This window comes from Hesperophylax consimilis, chromosome 15, assembly GCF_061612785.1.
Source record: "Hesperophylax consimilis isolate HC1 chromosome 15, BYU_Hcon_1.0, whole genome shotgun sequence".
NCBI classification, from domain to species: domain Eukaryota; kingdom Metazoa; phylum Arthropoda; class Insecta; order Trichoptera; family Limnephilidae; genus Hesperophylax; species Hesperophylax consimilis.
The window spans coordinates 32586910-32603483 of NC_142850.1; the positions used below are offsets into that span (position 1 = coordinate 32586910).

At 32.7% G+C, this 16574-nt stretch overlaps 1 non-coding gene across 1 annotated transcript; it reads left to right on the top strand.

The window, feature by feature from the left end:
• The first annotated feature begins 15689 nt into the window (after positions 1-15689).
• On the top strand, positions 15690-15762 carry TRNAC-GCA (transfer RNA cysteine (anticodon GCA)). Its single transcript has one exon. It is a non-coding gene; the product is annotated as a tRNA-Cys (tRNA).
• Positions 15763-16574: the final 812 nt, after the last annotated feature.

A 16574-nucleotide genomic window follows, 5' to 3' on the forward strand; every position in this document is an offset into this window, starting at 1 on the left:
TGCTTTTTAATGCAGACTTTTATATTGATTTCGCCAATTACCATGATTCTTATAGGAATTCCAAAATATCTATCCGTTCGGCATCATCAAGCGAGGGGAAAACCTCTTTCGAAATTCGAACCCAAGTCTTTCAATTGAGGACGTTAAAATGATGATTTTTTCATAAATGCTTCCATGAACCAATTTCGGGGTTTGATTATAGGTATATGGTTCCATTTTGTCTTGGTTTTAAAGCTTCTTGAGTTTTTTGTATCAGTTGACACGACTTTGGCACCTCGAAATTGGTTTGTTTAAACTTACATTCTTATAGCACATCGAATTTTGTCAGACTTGTCTGAATCTGTCTTAATTATAGTTCCCGAATTTTTTTTTTAGGTGAAATTATTATGGCTCCCCGACATTGATTTGTTTTATCTGACATGATTATGGCACCCGAAATCGATTTGTTTTAACTAGCATAATTCTGGCATCCCGAAATTTGTTTTGTTTGTAAAGAAGCGAGTACACGAAGTAGTACTTGGCGCTCTGGTTACCGAACACAGTTCAATTAATATTTCTGATTGGCAGCCCTCAAGGTGATACTGAGAATATCTACCATCCTAGGTGCAAAAGCAGTCACTAAGTGTTAACCCTTTCCGGCTTATTCAGGGATCAGCTCAAATGGTCAATGGTCTCACAGATATCCTTTAAACTGTGGTGAAAAATGTGATCTAAAAAGTGTTAGAAAGAAAAAACTACACGCTTTATAGAGAAGTTGACCACAGAAAATTTAAATTATTCACCTTTATTAAACCAAAGGTACCGACCGATATTTGAAAAAACTTATGATCTTTTTTTATTTTTTTAAGGCGATGCCATACGTAGTAATGCAAAATCATGTGTTTTTGGTTTGAAAATTTGGTTGCCTAGAAATTTTTCAGATGCTTCAATTAAATACTGCGAGTAGAATACATCTTGGCCTTTGAAATAATTGAGAGATAAGTCTTTTTTAAACCAAGAAAAAATAGTGTAAAGGCCTATGAAAACTGCTTTAAAGTTCAAAATCTCCTTCTTACGAACCCATTTTCAGTTATGATTTTATTGTATAAGGTGGGAAATTAAGTTATTTATAAAATGATCGAATAAAAATTAAATATCTATGCCTGAACATCCACAAAATAAAATAAAAAGCACCTTTTGGCCATGTTTTTTTCTTGCATAAATCAAAACAGGCGAATGGTGTTAAGCGGGAATTTAAACCTTATTGTTATCTACGTAAGGGTTGTTATTGATAGCGGTTCAATTTAAAATATTACACGACTTAGTGCATCGCCTTAATATAAAATGACAAAAAGTGAGATTCTTGTTATGTTTGGTATGCATTTATTTAATAAAATAAGTGTGTTCACATACATTTTTACGTCATCAGTAAATTTAGTCACAAAAACGTAAAGTTTTAATTTTAAGCCATTTTAATTTTTTTAATATTTGCAGCAAATTTTACTATGTTTATTTCTAACAATTACATATGAGGGCGTATTCTCATCACCTTTTCAAAATAGTTTTTAGTTTTTGGATAAGTTCAGAAATATTATATTTATTTGAATTATAGCAATATTGCGATAGCAAAGCGGAAATTTTCCGACCGTGTGACAGAATGTAGCTGATGCGTAAGGAATTAAAAGCTTAATTTAAACAATAAGAAGAATGGAAATAATTCACTGATTGAGTAAAAATTAGACCATTGAGTTGGGGCTTCCCACAGGAGAGCAAATATTATTCGTCGTTATGAATGAGGAGATCAAAATTAATCGTATTATCATATGAAACAACTTCTTCGGGTCTCGTCGAAAATTTGGAATAGAAGGTTTTTTCGTATAGTGCACAGCCTTGTGTATCGAGTATTGTTCTACACTTCCTACCTCGCAAAGTCCCCCGCGCGGACGGGCAGGTGAATTAAAAAGAACATGGATTATCCTCTCCAGCGATATCACAAAGATCCCCTCTGTTAAAGATTCAAGATTTAAACTGAGTTTGAAAATAACCTAAAGAAACTAGAAGAACAAATTATAATTGTATCCTACAAAAAAAAATTCATCTACAAGAGCAAATTGTAACAAACAATGAGTACTTTAATGAGAAATTAGAGAGTATCATGGCCAAAAATATAACAAAAACATATGCACAAGCCACTACAACAATTAATAAAATTGAGAAATAAATTCCACTAAAGCACGTTATCATAATGTCAAAGACTAAAATCTTCAAGGCTGAAGAAATGAGAAAAAGAAAAAACACATAGATGTAACCAAAATTAAAGTTGCTGTAAGTGAATTTAAAAAAAAAATGGTGACCAAAAAATCATAATCTGATGTGCAAAAAACCAGGACGTACAAAAATTTGGAGACAAAATAAATTAAACATTCGGCGAAGACAAAAAAGAAAAAACAATAATGATCGTAAAAAGACTACAATCGAAGTTTTCAGAGGATAAAATTGTTATAAAAAAAGGAAAACCCGAAAAATTCGACCAACAAAAGACGTCCCATCAAGACATGTTTAACTATTTACTTCTGAAGAAAACATAGATAGAAAAAATAAATAAATACATAGTATCAGAAATTAAATATCTCGGAGTGTTAATAGAACAACATATGAAGTGTAAGAGCCGTATCTATGAATTGGTTAAGCGTATCAGAAAATGTGTATATATATTCATAAGATTAAGAAATATTTTAAAATTCAGTAACCTAAAAAGAGTATACTACGCACTTATCCAGTCGTTAATTAAATATGGAATTATTGGATTGGGTGAGGTCATATAACAATATTCTAACCTCGATCAATGTGGTCCAGAAGCTAATCATCAAAGTGATTCTAAAAAAACTATCCACATATCCAACAGAAACGCTATTCGCATATTTCGGGGTGCCTCGAGTAGAGGATATCTTTAAGAAAAATGCTATTATCCAAATTTACAAAGATAATATCATCAAAAACTCACCCAAATCATCAAAGAAACCCACCAATCAAAAAGATATCAATAAAACATCAAAATACCAAACTTTAATACAAAACTACAAAACAATTATATCTATTTAAGAGAAAAATATTTCGACAACCTTCCGATTGAAATAAAGAAATTAAAAGATATCAACAAACTGAAACTTAAACTCCTTTCCTTTATATTAATTATCAATCTATATTCATCTCTACTTTATTTACATGTTTCTAATTACTCTCATAATTGCTCAGTATTTAGTATGTAACAGAATCCTATATTATGTACACCTACACATATAAATGATCCAGAAGTTTCAATTGTTCCTATTATATATACCTACTGTATAATGTTATTCTATTTTCCTTATAATTAGTGTAACTCGCTCACCAAGCACAACAACCAGTTTCTTCTTTGGTGAGATTGCGATTATAAATATATTTTGTTCCCATATGTAATTTATATAACCCCACTGTACCCACTTACATGTATATTAAATAAAACAAATAAAAAACTAGTACGTACAGTAGGGCGGAACGAAAATTTTTTTTTTCTAATTTTGATTTGGAATAGTTGTATTAAGTTGCCAATTGCCATCAATTACCTCAATTAAAAATATAAATAATATCAGACAACGGTAAGAGCCCCCGCCAAGACATCGAACATTTACAAAAACGACAGTTTAGGGGATATTTGCGCGGCCTAGAAAATAGTACAGAATTTATTAAAGTAGGTTTATTTTATTTAAAAACATATTCAAATATAGTTAAATAGCTATTGCAATCAAATATTTCTTTATTTTAATATACTTTGGCGCTGTAACAGAGGTGCAAAGTGCGGGACGAAGCGGGGGGCGGCACCTGACAATCTACGAAATGCAGTGTTTTATTTAAACTACTGTCGATAATAAAATTGTCTCAGGTGAAAGGTCGCGCGTCAATTATATTCACGAGTACTTATTGATAAATGCTTTTTAAGTGAATTAAACTGATTTCTAGAAGGCAAAATTTAAAATGTCCGATATTTGGTGTAAGTGCAGAGTTGAAAGAGAATATCCTACCTACGTATGAAAATGTGATGAAATTCTACGAATGGGTTAGACAAGACTTAAAAGTAAGGAATAACACAACAAAAGAACCTACGTATTTGGAAATTGCCGTAGTAGTTTGAACGAAAAATGAAGAATTGTGGATAAAATCTTCTATTCCAATTGTCACACACAAAATAATCTTACAGTTATTAAAAAGTTATCACTCGAAGTGTTATAATTTGGAAAAGTCTTTGAAGAAACTTAAGGAAGAAAAGTTAGAAGAGTTCAGAGTACAGAGTAGAAAGATTTTTGACATAGCTGCAAGTAAATGTCAAGAATTTGTAAGCTGTACTTGTTTGAGAGAAAAAAAAGTTCCAAAAGAGGAACAAATGTTTTAAGAAGACCAATGCACTAACTGACTTGGATACAATGCACTAACTGACCAATGCACTGACTGACTAACTAACTGGCTTTAGAAAGAACTGATCTTATCCATAGTAAAAAATTTCTGAATAAAAGATTACGTACTCTCAAACAAGAAATGAGGCATAATAGATAAAATGAAACTAAGAACAATAAAACAGAATGAGATGCGAGCAAATTTTAACCGAAGAAAGAGTAACAGAAATTCCTTCATTATATTTCGATGGAAGGAAAGACAAGACGGCTAAAACTGTTTTAAAAAGATCGAAGAGGCTTAGAGTGATTGTACAAGAGGAACATATTTCGATTATAAAAAAACCAGGAACTGTTTATGTTGGGTATGGGGTTCCAACATCGGGCAGTGCAAGAAATATTGAAAGAGCTATCAAAACAAACTATGTATCTCGACCATTGCAATGGATAATTTGTCTCTTACACTCCAATGAGTTACCATTGAGACATTTGTTTACCTATTTGGATGGCCCTACTGCAGGATCTAAATTATTTGCAGGTCAAATTGGTAAAGCATTAGAGATATGTGAGACGCTGCCATTGGCTAACTTTGAGAAGATAGAAGGTGAACTACCTCCACAAATATCCACAGATCTCAGTACAGACCAGAAATATTTACAAGAAATTACTACTGCTGTCATAAATAGATCCTGGTCTCCTGGATGTTTTAAAGAGAAGCCCAGGTAAACTACCCCATGCCCGCTGGTTGACAAGAGCTAATCGCATACTGCATTTGTATATTTCTACAGAAAATCCACAAAAAAATCTTGAGACTTTAGCAACGTTTGTCGTATAATCATACGCTCCTGTCTGGTTTACTATCAAAACACATTCATCCTGCAAAGATGGATCAAATCATTTATGGAAACTCATTAACAGCACTTGATATTTGTCCAACGAGTTGTTAGCGATAGTGGACCCTGTTATAATTTGTAACAGTTACTTCGCTCATCCAGAAAACTTGTTGTTGAGTATGATAACATATTCACGTAGGCACACTAGAGAACTCGCTGCATGATGCATTTTAAAGGCTCGTCAAGTTAATAAAAAATCTGTTCCGCGCATTTTTGAGGTGCCAAAAGTGAACTTAAATGCATGTTCTTACATAGACAACAGACTGGCAACAAAATATATACGAACCCTCAATACTGATGAATATTTCCGATGATCAGTTACAAGATCTTATTGAAAATGGAGAAAATACAGTATTGAAGTTTATGAGACTGACTTGCCACACCCAGGCTGTGGAAAGATTTGTAAAAGTTGTGGCAGAAGCAGTTCTAAGTGAATTCAACAAGACAAGACGAGAGGGATTCATAAAATCTAAATTAGCATCTCGAAAACTCATGCCAAAGTTTGAACCAAAAAATGGTTTTTTGCTATAAAAATGATTTTATTCATACCAACATAACTTTCTTAATCTGTGTTTAATTTTGAAAAAAATGTTTTTATTAATTAATATCTACTTTTATTTTATCATTTCATGCATAACATATTATATTTACTTATTATTTTGTTTATAGGGTGTTTAATACAAAACGTCTATAAAACCTTAAAAAATAAAATTTCAAGTCTATGGCGGGACCTCAAGATGTCGAGCTAGAAGTTCCAAATTGAGAAGTATTATTTAGAATTACATAAAGCAACTGTTACCTGGTATTCCAATTCGAATTTCGAAAAAAAAAAATTTTTCATACAAAAGTGTTCCACCCTAACGTACAGTCAGATCTTTAAGATACGTGGGATAATTTTATTATTTTACGTGAGAAGAAGGCGCCGTGAGTCCGTGAGTTAGAAATGGAATGATTCTAGAAAGTTTTTTTTAACATGTATTTATCAAAATACCTTCTCGAGAATTAAATAATTTTGTTATTCTATTTAAAATCCCATCCCATCGTCTACCAAAATACTTGAACCCTGTATCGTTATTCTTAATATTAAATAACATCCCGTTCGTGATGTTTTCAGGCACCGGAGCTGTTTATAGTGTTCATATTCTTACGTAGTCTCGAAAATGGTCCTTCACGAATATTTTATTAGCATCGTATTTCACAGTCGTAAATCTGATTCCGTTATGATGAATGATTTTTTCCGTTTTGTTTATTGAATTCCCGTCAAAACTTTGATGGTCTGGGCCGGAAAAATGGTACAGCGAGGGAAAGCGAGGAAAAGCAATTCGTCTCGAGCGGAAAAAACAACTTGGCCTAGGTATGGCTTTGAGGTACTTAACGTGATTACTCTCCAATTTCTAGAATGGGAATGGGAAGATTAAGATAGATCTGACTCGCTTTACCGACGGAAATTTTCTCATTTTCTTAGATTTTTACACTTCTCGATTTCAGATTGACCATTTAGTGTTGATTGCTTTTAGTCATTATAATCGTCCTTCAAATTACTTAATTTTATTTTATTATTCGTGAAATATTGCTTAATAATATGACGGACTGAAAGTCAGCACAAAACTTAAATATTGCATAAACGCTACCATGAACATTGGATCAATAGAATGAGAACAAGGTTGTTTATCCAATAAATTTTCAAGCTTATTCTTTCCCTGTTGGGTTGACATAGCATCCCCTTGTTTATAATCTGTGCTATCCATGGTGTGTTCAAAAAAATTCTGTCCACGTTAGGACTATTTTCGTACTCCAAGTGGTTTCTCTTACAATTCGATTTCAAGTCATTCGCCAATTCAGTAACAAACTCAGTGCTTGATCACACAATGAAGAGGACGTCTTGGGAAAACACATTAATTTGATCAGATCTTCTCTTAACACTAGAAATACCATAGCCGTCATTTTGACAGCTTCCCAATGTAACGTGACGATATTTAATCATGAGGTTTATTATTGATTTGATTTTTTTATTACTTTTCATGATTCTTGATTTCACGACCTTATGATGAATAAAAGAGTTACGCATCTTATTTACTTTTTCATGATTCTTGATTTCACGACCTTATGATGAATAAAAGAGTTACGCATCTTATTTACTTTTTCATGATTCTTGATTTCACGACCTTATTTATTTATTTATTTATTTATTTATTTATTTATTTATTTAACGCCCAGAGGGCTTTTACATGGTTGGTAGTATAATTTTAATTTGACAAATACTTTCAAACATAAAAAATAAGAATAAAATTACATTTGATAAAAGCTATGCAACAAGTCATACAAACACAAGAAACAAAAACAGAAAATTACAGCTATTTGTTGGTTTACATGATGTGTTTAGGAGTATTGTTGAAATAAATGTTTTAAATGATCCACAAAACTTGCCAAGTTGGTATTGAATATGTCAACCTCACCCAAGTAATGATTTCCCATGGTGTGAAGTCGTTGTATCGGAGAGTGGGCAATGTAGTTACGCTTATGTGTGCTGCTGTAGAATATTGTATTTTGTCGTGTTGTTACTGTGGGTGTATGTATGTTTATAAGTTGCAGGAGTTCACAACAGTCGAATTTAGAGTTAAGTATTTTTAATAAGAACGTTAAATCGTTTATTTTACGTCTATCTTCTAATGTATGTATTTTTAGAGTATTTAATAAGAAATTGTATTTTAAGTCTTCGACAGGGATATTTAATTTAAAATTTATAAAACGTAGAAATTTTTTTTGTATTCGCTCAATGTTGTTAATGTGAATTTTATAAGATGGAGACCAAACTACTGAGTTATATTCAATTAGACTTCTTACTAGAGATACGTATAATAGTTTAATGGCTTGTAAAGAATTAAAGTTTTTAGTTGTTCTTAATACGAAGCCTAGTGTTTTCATACCTTTGTTCACAATTTGATGGATATGATTGGTGAAACTTAGTTTTTCGTCCAAAATAATTCCAAGATCTGTCATTTCCGTGACTCTTTCTAAAGCTATGTTATTGATGGAATATTCGAATAAAACAGGATTTTTGTTTCTGAAGAAAGTCAAGGTTTTGCACTTTACTACATTTAAAAATAAATTATTTTGAACGCACCAATCTCTAAACTTACTAATATTTGACTGTAGTATATGGCAATGATTATATCAGTTATTTTCTTGTATAGTTTGACGTCATCTGCAAAGAGCAATACCTCGACATCGTTGAAGCAATTGGTTATATCATTGATGAAAATGAGGAACAAAACCGGGCCAAGGTGACTACCTTGCGGTAGGAGAAACTCTTTTACCTTGTAAAAGAGTTACGCATCTTATTTACTTTTTCATGATTCTTGATTTATACTTACAAAGTTTACCGCAGTCAATTTGACAGTTTGGGCCGTTAGGCTGAGTTTGTTTACAACATTTTTCCTCCAAGCTTATAACATACCCATTCCAACTTGCAAAATGATAATACTAATCTGTCTGTTTCTTTCTTTGGGTACCGCATATCATAAGCGAACTCGACCTGTATCGTATTGGTCACTGTCTTTTGGTATAAGTTGTTAGTATTTTATCTCATATTGATATTTCTCAATATGAGATAGAATACTAATTATATAATAATAGAACTAATTTCAGTTACCGATTCTCGTCCCAAGTTCAACGTCAGCGAATTTCGAATATTTTTAGCACAATTTTCGATTATTCATTTTTAACACAATGCAATCTAATCACATTACTATAAAGTTCTAATTACTAATTGGTAAGTTAATTTAAAATATTGATTGACTAATTTAAAAAATAATTTCAAAGGGATGTTGCCTCATTTCTCTTGATAATACTAAAAAAAACACAAAGCGGTTGCAGGACGGCATGACGCGTCCGGGTGCCACGAAGGGCGCTACAATACTCTAATTATACCTATATTGTACCAAAAAATATACTCACACGTGATCAGCCGTCAATATGAGGGTCTCGATCTTTATATGTAGTAACAATACCCGGTCGTTCTAGTTTTATATACAAAGAATAGCACAGGGGTCACAAATGAGCAGGAGAAGAAACTTTATAACAAACGATTAACAACAGTACAGCCGAATTTCTTAAAGAAACTAACCCTAGAGTGCACCAATTTATACAACTCGGTCATAAACGAGGAAGAACCCAATGGTGTAAGAGACTATCGTGACAGAGTAACATTGGTCAATGAAACTCTTCCTGTTGGAACATGGTGGCAAACATTTTGAAGGACGAGGAATTCCACAGAAAATCTAGATCAGAGCCATTACCATTTATGTGGCTGGCAATTTCGCACTTTTATCTCCGCCGTTTCGTTGTTTACACTCAGCTGAAGTGGTTTTAATGGAATCAATCCAGGAATCTTGCACTCGGAATGCAACTGTCGCAAACAATAGTTCTTCTGTTTCTCTTTTCTGGTTAGAAGGCTAATTGGTACGGACGCTAAGTGAAAGGTGCTAGTTACCGTTGGGGTTACATCTTTGATGTAATTTTAATCTTTTTTGTGTGAATAATTTTCTACCAACCGAATTTTCAGAATCGATTTCGGCAAAAAATCTGCTTTCTCAAATTAAAACTCAAAATGTCATAGATAATATATTTCCATCCAGACACCCAGAAATTTAAAAACAATGTAAGTACAAAATGGATGTATATGGATGTACCCAGTTATAAATAATTCAAACCATAACCAACATACGAAGAAAGATTATTCGAAATGCCTACCAAATACAAAATACCAAATGTGAAATAAAGTGACGTTATCAGTTGAGTTTCGTTGAGTTCCAGACATATTCATACATAAATACATGGTTTACTGTTTGGATTTCTGCCAAAACCTACGCTAGATCAAAACTGACGAGTGCCTTTCCATTACATTCTTGACAAGACAAATACAGCGCTACATGTTATCGCCAACGAAAAATTATAATATATTCATGATCCGAAGATTTGTCTTTGTAAATCACATGGTGAATACAAACAAATACATTTTCAGGAGAGCTTAAAATATTAATTATTTACGAATGAATTTATAACGACTACGTGGTCCATTTTTAACGTGAGTTATTCCAATGTTCTATATTCAAATTTAAAGTCAATCTATCTGACGTGTACCTGGAGTTACTCGAGGACTTAGAAATGTTTTGGGGTAAAGTTTTGCAATTGTGAATTCTAGTGTTCGTTTCAACAAGAAACACTCTTATTGTATCATTATAATTATTTGTTTCACTTGATCATATCATGTCTTCCGCGGGTGTTTTTGACTTCATTAACCTTTCACTTCCGAGTCATACACTGTCTTCACACCTTTTTCTTCATTAATCACGTACGCTTCATTTAATCACAAATAATTATGTTATTTGGGTATTTTCTAACATTCACTTCATGTAATATCTGCCATCCACATTTTTACTTCTGTATAACTACATTCTATCGCCTACAATTTCTCGGGCGTACCCGACTTTTTCTACAATTGACATTTATTTTTAACTACTTCGTTACTTTAGAAAATAAATATTATATCGACTTTAATTTGATTCCGTAATGCGTAACTTCAAGCTCGGGCTTCCCCTTAATTTTAGTAAAATCGATTTAGTAATTTTGCAGTCTACAGGGAACAAGCTAAAAAACATTCATTTTTATACTCATTTTATTTTTTCATTCAATTTGTTAATATTTTTTTATAAAATTGCAGATTGGGGTCAAGTTCGTTATAATTGTACCGATTATACAATGTATTTGCAGTGATGAAAACTTTGGAAGAGCGTTTTAAGAAATGAAAAACATATCGATATTTTGATCAACTACATTTAGAAAATACCTCGCACTCCGCAAGGGTGAGTTCACGAACGAATTGGTGCGGCTCACTCTACAATAATGGAGGTTACATAATAAATTTATTTGATATAGAATCTTATTGTTCGATATGAAACCGTCTATTAAAAGAAATAAAAATATTTAATTAGAGCAATTCATCCACGACTCCACGTGTCTCTAAGGAATAGTTATTGGTCATACCCAGTATGTAGATGGGAATACCGTAAGCAATATCCGTAGAGACGCAAAAATAAAAATTTCTCGTAAACTCTTTCAATGCAAAATAAGTATGTTATTTCATGTAGGGCCCAAGTGATTGAATTTGACTCCAATACACTTAAGACTAGTGTGTCATATAATAGCGTCAGCATTTGTGCGTTGTGAGTACGAATTTCTAATTATGAAACAAAGAAGCTTGAATTTTCTGCTAACTAAATCGTTGATGTGTTGGTGAAACGTTAGTTTACCGTTATAAATAACGCATAGATTTGGTTTAAGCGTTGGAAAATAATTTCATTAATTTCATAATCGAAAATATACAGATTCTTTAAACTTGTATACTAGACAATATTGCACTTAGGTGTACTAAAGTTAAGGCCATTTATTTTGGCCTGTTTGAGACACGGTCGATATCAGATTTAGAAGACTAGTGGATTCAGCAATGCTTCTCTACTGCTAATGCCTTTCTCGGGCGTCTCCGAATTCTTTAACCATTCGCTAATGTAAACCACAATGTTACCGTGAAAAACTATATTACATCGACTTTCGACTCCATTTTTCATTACGGTGCAGAGATATTGCGTTAAGTATTCTTCAGGCGTCCTCCACTTCTTCTACCTTTCAAAGCACTCTCTAAACACTCCTGGCACTAATAAAAATAAACGTTACAATTTTCAGCGATATTGGTCGACTACTTTTCGAGTTTTGCGAGCAAAAACATACGCAGGCTAACATTTAATATATTAAGAAGAAATATAAGTGATACAATTACAATATAATTTATTTTAATTGTAAATTATGGTGAGCCGCAAAGTTAATGCTTATTACGAATATACGAAATAAATATTTTGTTTCAATCGACTCCTCGAAAAGTGCCATTATTTGGAGAAAAAAAGGTGGTTATTTTTTTCTCTAGCATCTGTTCATTAAAGTCTCAGGATAAAAATTTTGTTGGAAACGAACATACATGTAAACGAATTTCTCATATTATTGAAAACTGAATTTCGACTCTTCCGCAAAATAATATGATATGGGTTTAGAATGTGTATGGTTGTTGCGAAATTTTCTACCTAAGTGAAGTTTATACACCCAAAAAATGTGTTTTTCGGTTCAAATAAGAAAAATACCTATCTGAAAAAACTTTTCCATTTTCCTAGCTGTAATAATTCGGGCGAATTTAAATAAGCAAAGCATTTCCAGAAAGTAAACCAGAGGTTATATTTTAAGTTTCGTACAAAAGAGTTACATAGCTGTTCGAGAGTTATGTGAACACAAATGGTTGAAAGGCAAAAAAAGAAAAAAGATGGAAAAAAAGTTTCAAGTAAAACATGTAGGCTTTTTCAAACACATTTATTTACCTTTCCTATGAATTTTTATAGTAACCTTCGGTGGATTTTTTTGTAAGCTTTTTACGTTAAATTTTTAAAATTTATTCCCGATCTTAAATTTTAAGTACCCACCTACTTTTTTGCTTTAGTTTAAACTGGATCATCTCAAACTATTTTTTTTTAGAAATGCTTGAAGACGCGTTTATACAACATTGTTTAAAAAGAATTTACAAGGTTTTGCAACGTTCAGGTGTTACAACATTGTTACGAAGTGAATTTACAAGGTTGTGCAACGCTCAGGTGTTACAGCATTGTTACGAAGTGAATTTACAAGATTGTGCAACGCTCAGGTGTTACAGCATTGATACGAAGTGAATTTACAAGGTTTTGGAACGGTGGACACATTTAGCGAATTTGGTTCCACTAAGGTTAAACTTTAAATGTGAATGGTAGCAAGTCGGGAACGCTGGAGGAAGACATGGCGCGATCAAGTGAATTAGAAATTTGAGTCTGGCCATGTCAAGAGTATGTATGAATGTGAATGAGGTAAGGAGTGTGTGCCATTACCTAGTTGTTTGGCGGTCCGTCCTCTCTGCTAAATTAGTTAGTTAGGTTAAACGAAAAGTGAGAAATAAGACGACTTTTCGATACTTCAGAATATGCGGCGTTTTAATGCTAATATTGTACAAAAGTCCCAAAGCTATGGCATCCCCAATTGGGGTATGTTGTAAGGCTGATGGGTGAGGGTAGAGGAAGGAGATTGGGTTGAGGAATGTTTGAAGATATGGATTCGATTTTCATTAGTGGTCTTTCAACAGGGCGTTATCGACAGTGTTTTTTTTTTTGTGTACCCCACAAGAGTCCCAACTGTTACAAGCTGCCTGGAGCTAATGATACTATGGCATCCCCAATTGGGGTATATTGTGAGGCGTAAGATTGTGGAGAGGGGAAAAGAACGGGGAAGATGAAGGTGGGGAAGTGCTTGCAGTGCAGTGCATTCAGATCTTCATATCAGAACACAAATTAATCAAATAAAACATTAGTGCGCACGCCGGGAAAAATATATGTATTTTATTTAGCTATAAAATTTAAACATTTTTTTTGTCTTGACCCCGTGACGTCGGGATTTATAGCCAAGGATAGTAACCACTCATACACATAGTCCATATGTTGATTCCACTTTCAACAATGTTTTATTATGTAAGGCTATACTAAGTATATTACTGAGTGCAAGGAACTAAAAATGCGCATCACTCGTGTTTCCAATATTTAATTTTAGATTAAGGAAATTAACGAACGGTTATAAAATTAACGTTGCGGTTGCGATGGTAAAGTCAATCGCCAATCAACCGCCTTGCGGGCAACACTTCATATAGTCTGCGAGTCGCAAATATATTATAAATAATGTAATAACAAAGGAGCCGAACATCGAGAAATCTCCTTTCTGTGGAAAGTCAAACAGAATGACACTACAGCTTTTGTCTTCAGTACTTTTAGAAATATTTTTCGTCTTACTTTAGAAATATTTATCACGCTTAAAAAAAATACAAGTGTTATTTTTCCACCGCTTTCCCAGTCGTTGTATGATGCAATAAATTTTTATTCCTCAGTTACTGGGTTTCCTATATCTCCGGGAATTTTCTGCACACGATCGCGGCTGTACTCTGCGAAATGAAAACAAAATGACGTGAAAAAACCTGCCCTGAATTTATGTTGGTGAAGATATTGGCCAGTGCAAGGCGCGAACCCGGCAAATAATGGCGAACGCGTGGCAGAACTGCAATATCTTAAATATTCTATTCAATCCACTAAACCTCCAAAGTGCTTTGCCAGGATTAAGTTACGACTGTGTTTATATTGGCTAACATACAGTGGAGTAAATTTTACGGAGTAGAGGCTTGTTAGCATTGATTTGATGGCAATTTATCGTGGAAATAGAGAAATATTTATTTTTATTTTTATAAAAAATCAATAGATATCCCATAATCAGATATTTTTATCGGAGACACTGTCTAGGTTACAATCCAATTCCTTAGAACTTTGTTATCATTCAAAAAGATAGCTGGAAAGAACTAGTTGCAAGATAATATTGTTGATGCCTCTGTCTGTTTAGTCTTTGTCTCAGTTGAGACGGTTATTTTACTATTTTTCTGTGTCTTGTTATATTTTATATTTCGTTTAAATTGTATTATCTGTTTTATTCAAATTACTAGCGCAGATAATTAAAAATCAAAAAAACAAGTTCCAATTTTGAAAATGGAAATTAAAATAATTTCCGTTTTAAATATTTTATTATTATTCAATGTTCGTTTGAATACCTGACCCAATCAGTTCCAATTTCGCAGTTTTTAGATTACTTACACACAACTGTAATTGGTTTGTAAGTAATTAACAGGCTTAATTTTTATAAATAAACATAAAAAATCAGGTAGAATTTGACCCAACCATTTGCAATACATTTTATAATGTGTGACTCCCTTTTATGTAGGTAAGTTAAAATTTATGGTTGTTTGTGTTTTTGCATGAAAAAACTGACATTTTATCTCGACAATGCAAGTATATATTGAATTATTTCGCGGATAAGAGATAAGCCGCCATAGCTCAGTGGTCAGAGCTGTCGACCGGAAATCGAAAAGACACGGGTTTAAGTCCCGTTGGCGTCATGTATCTTTTATCGGGAGATTTTTCAATGTAGATGAGTGTTTCAGGCTAATAATTATTGCTTATAAAATAATTGTTACCCTTGGTGCTATGCATAAAAAATCTTGTCTAAACATTAGTTTACCAAAAAAAATAATAATTAATATTTGAAAAGTTCTAATATTTTCACCAAAAAATGTAGACTATTTGTCTTAACGCCATCTAGTGAGAGAGTTAGCACTTACAATGCCTTTCTCATATAAAATAAAGTTGGTTGTTTCAGGTGAAAAAATGTAACAAGCAGTAAATGTTGAATGAAACACTAGTATATATTGAATTATTTCGCGGATAAGAGATAAGCCGCCATAGCTCAGTGGTCAGAGCTGTCGACCGCAAATCGAAAGGACACGGGTTCAAGTCCAGTTGGCGTCATGTATCTTTTATCAGGAGATTTTTCAATGTGGATGAGTGTTTCAGGCTAATAATTATTGCTTATAAAATAAAAAAAAATATATCATAAAAATTACTGTTGCCTCAATTTTGGCGTTTAAATTTAGTTTTATAGAAATTTTTCTCAAATTGCTGTCGGAGCCTTTGGTTTTGTGGAGGCGCACAATTGAATTCTTCTGTAATTAACTTTTGGATTTGAATATATAAAGTGTGGTGTGTTTTTTTTTCTATTTACACCGTGTAGATCATATTTCTCACTATGACAGTAAGGAAGACAAAAAAATAAAACCCAAACAAATTAACTCTACGGGTTATTGCTTTGTCAAATTACTAGCGTAGAATTTCACGTGAGTAGTAAAAATAATAGTAAATTACATATTTAACAAGTGGAAATTTTTTAACAGTTAAAAAAAACTAAAAACTTTGTTTCTTCTTGTTTGTTTTACTTAACCTCCCTTTTTCTATTTACGTATTCTAAATAAAAGTAAATTATAATTTTCGTATGTGAAACTTATAATTTTGATATCAAAATACCAATGTAAAATTGTACCTATTAACTCCCACTTATGTATTGTAAGTTCCTCCTGTCCTTCAATGAGTTTTGTAGCTCCGGGATTGCTGTAGTAAGAAATAAAAAAATAATAATAAAACACTCTCGAAACAAGCATGCACTCTTCAAACGGCGATTCGTTTAGTTGCTAACCATAAATTTAATATGTCAACGATTTGCACCGTTCCTTCAAAGCAATATTGATGATTCGTGACCAGCTTGACACCAAGGGGACTTATTTTAG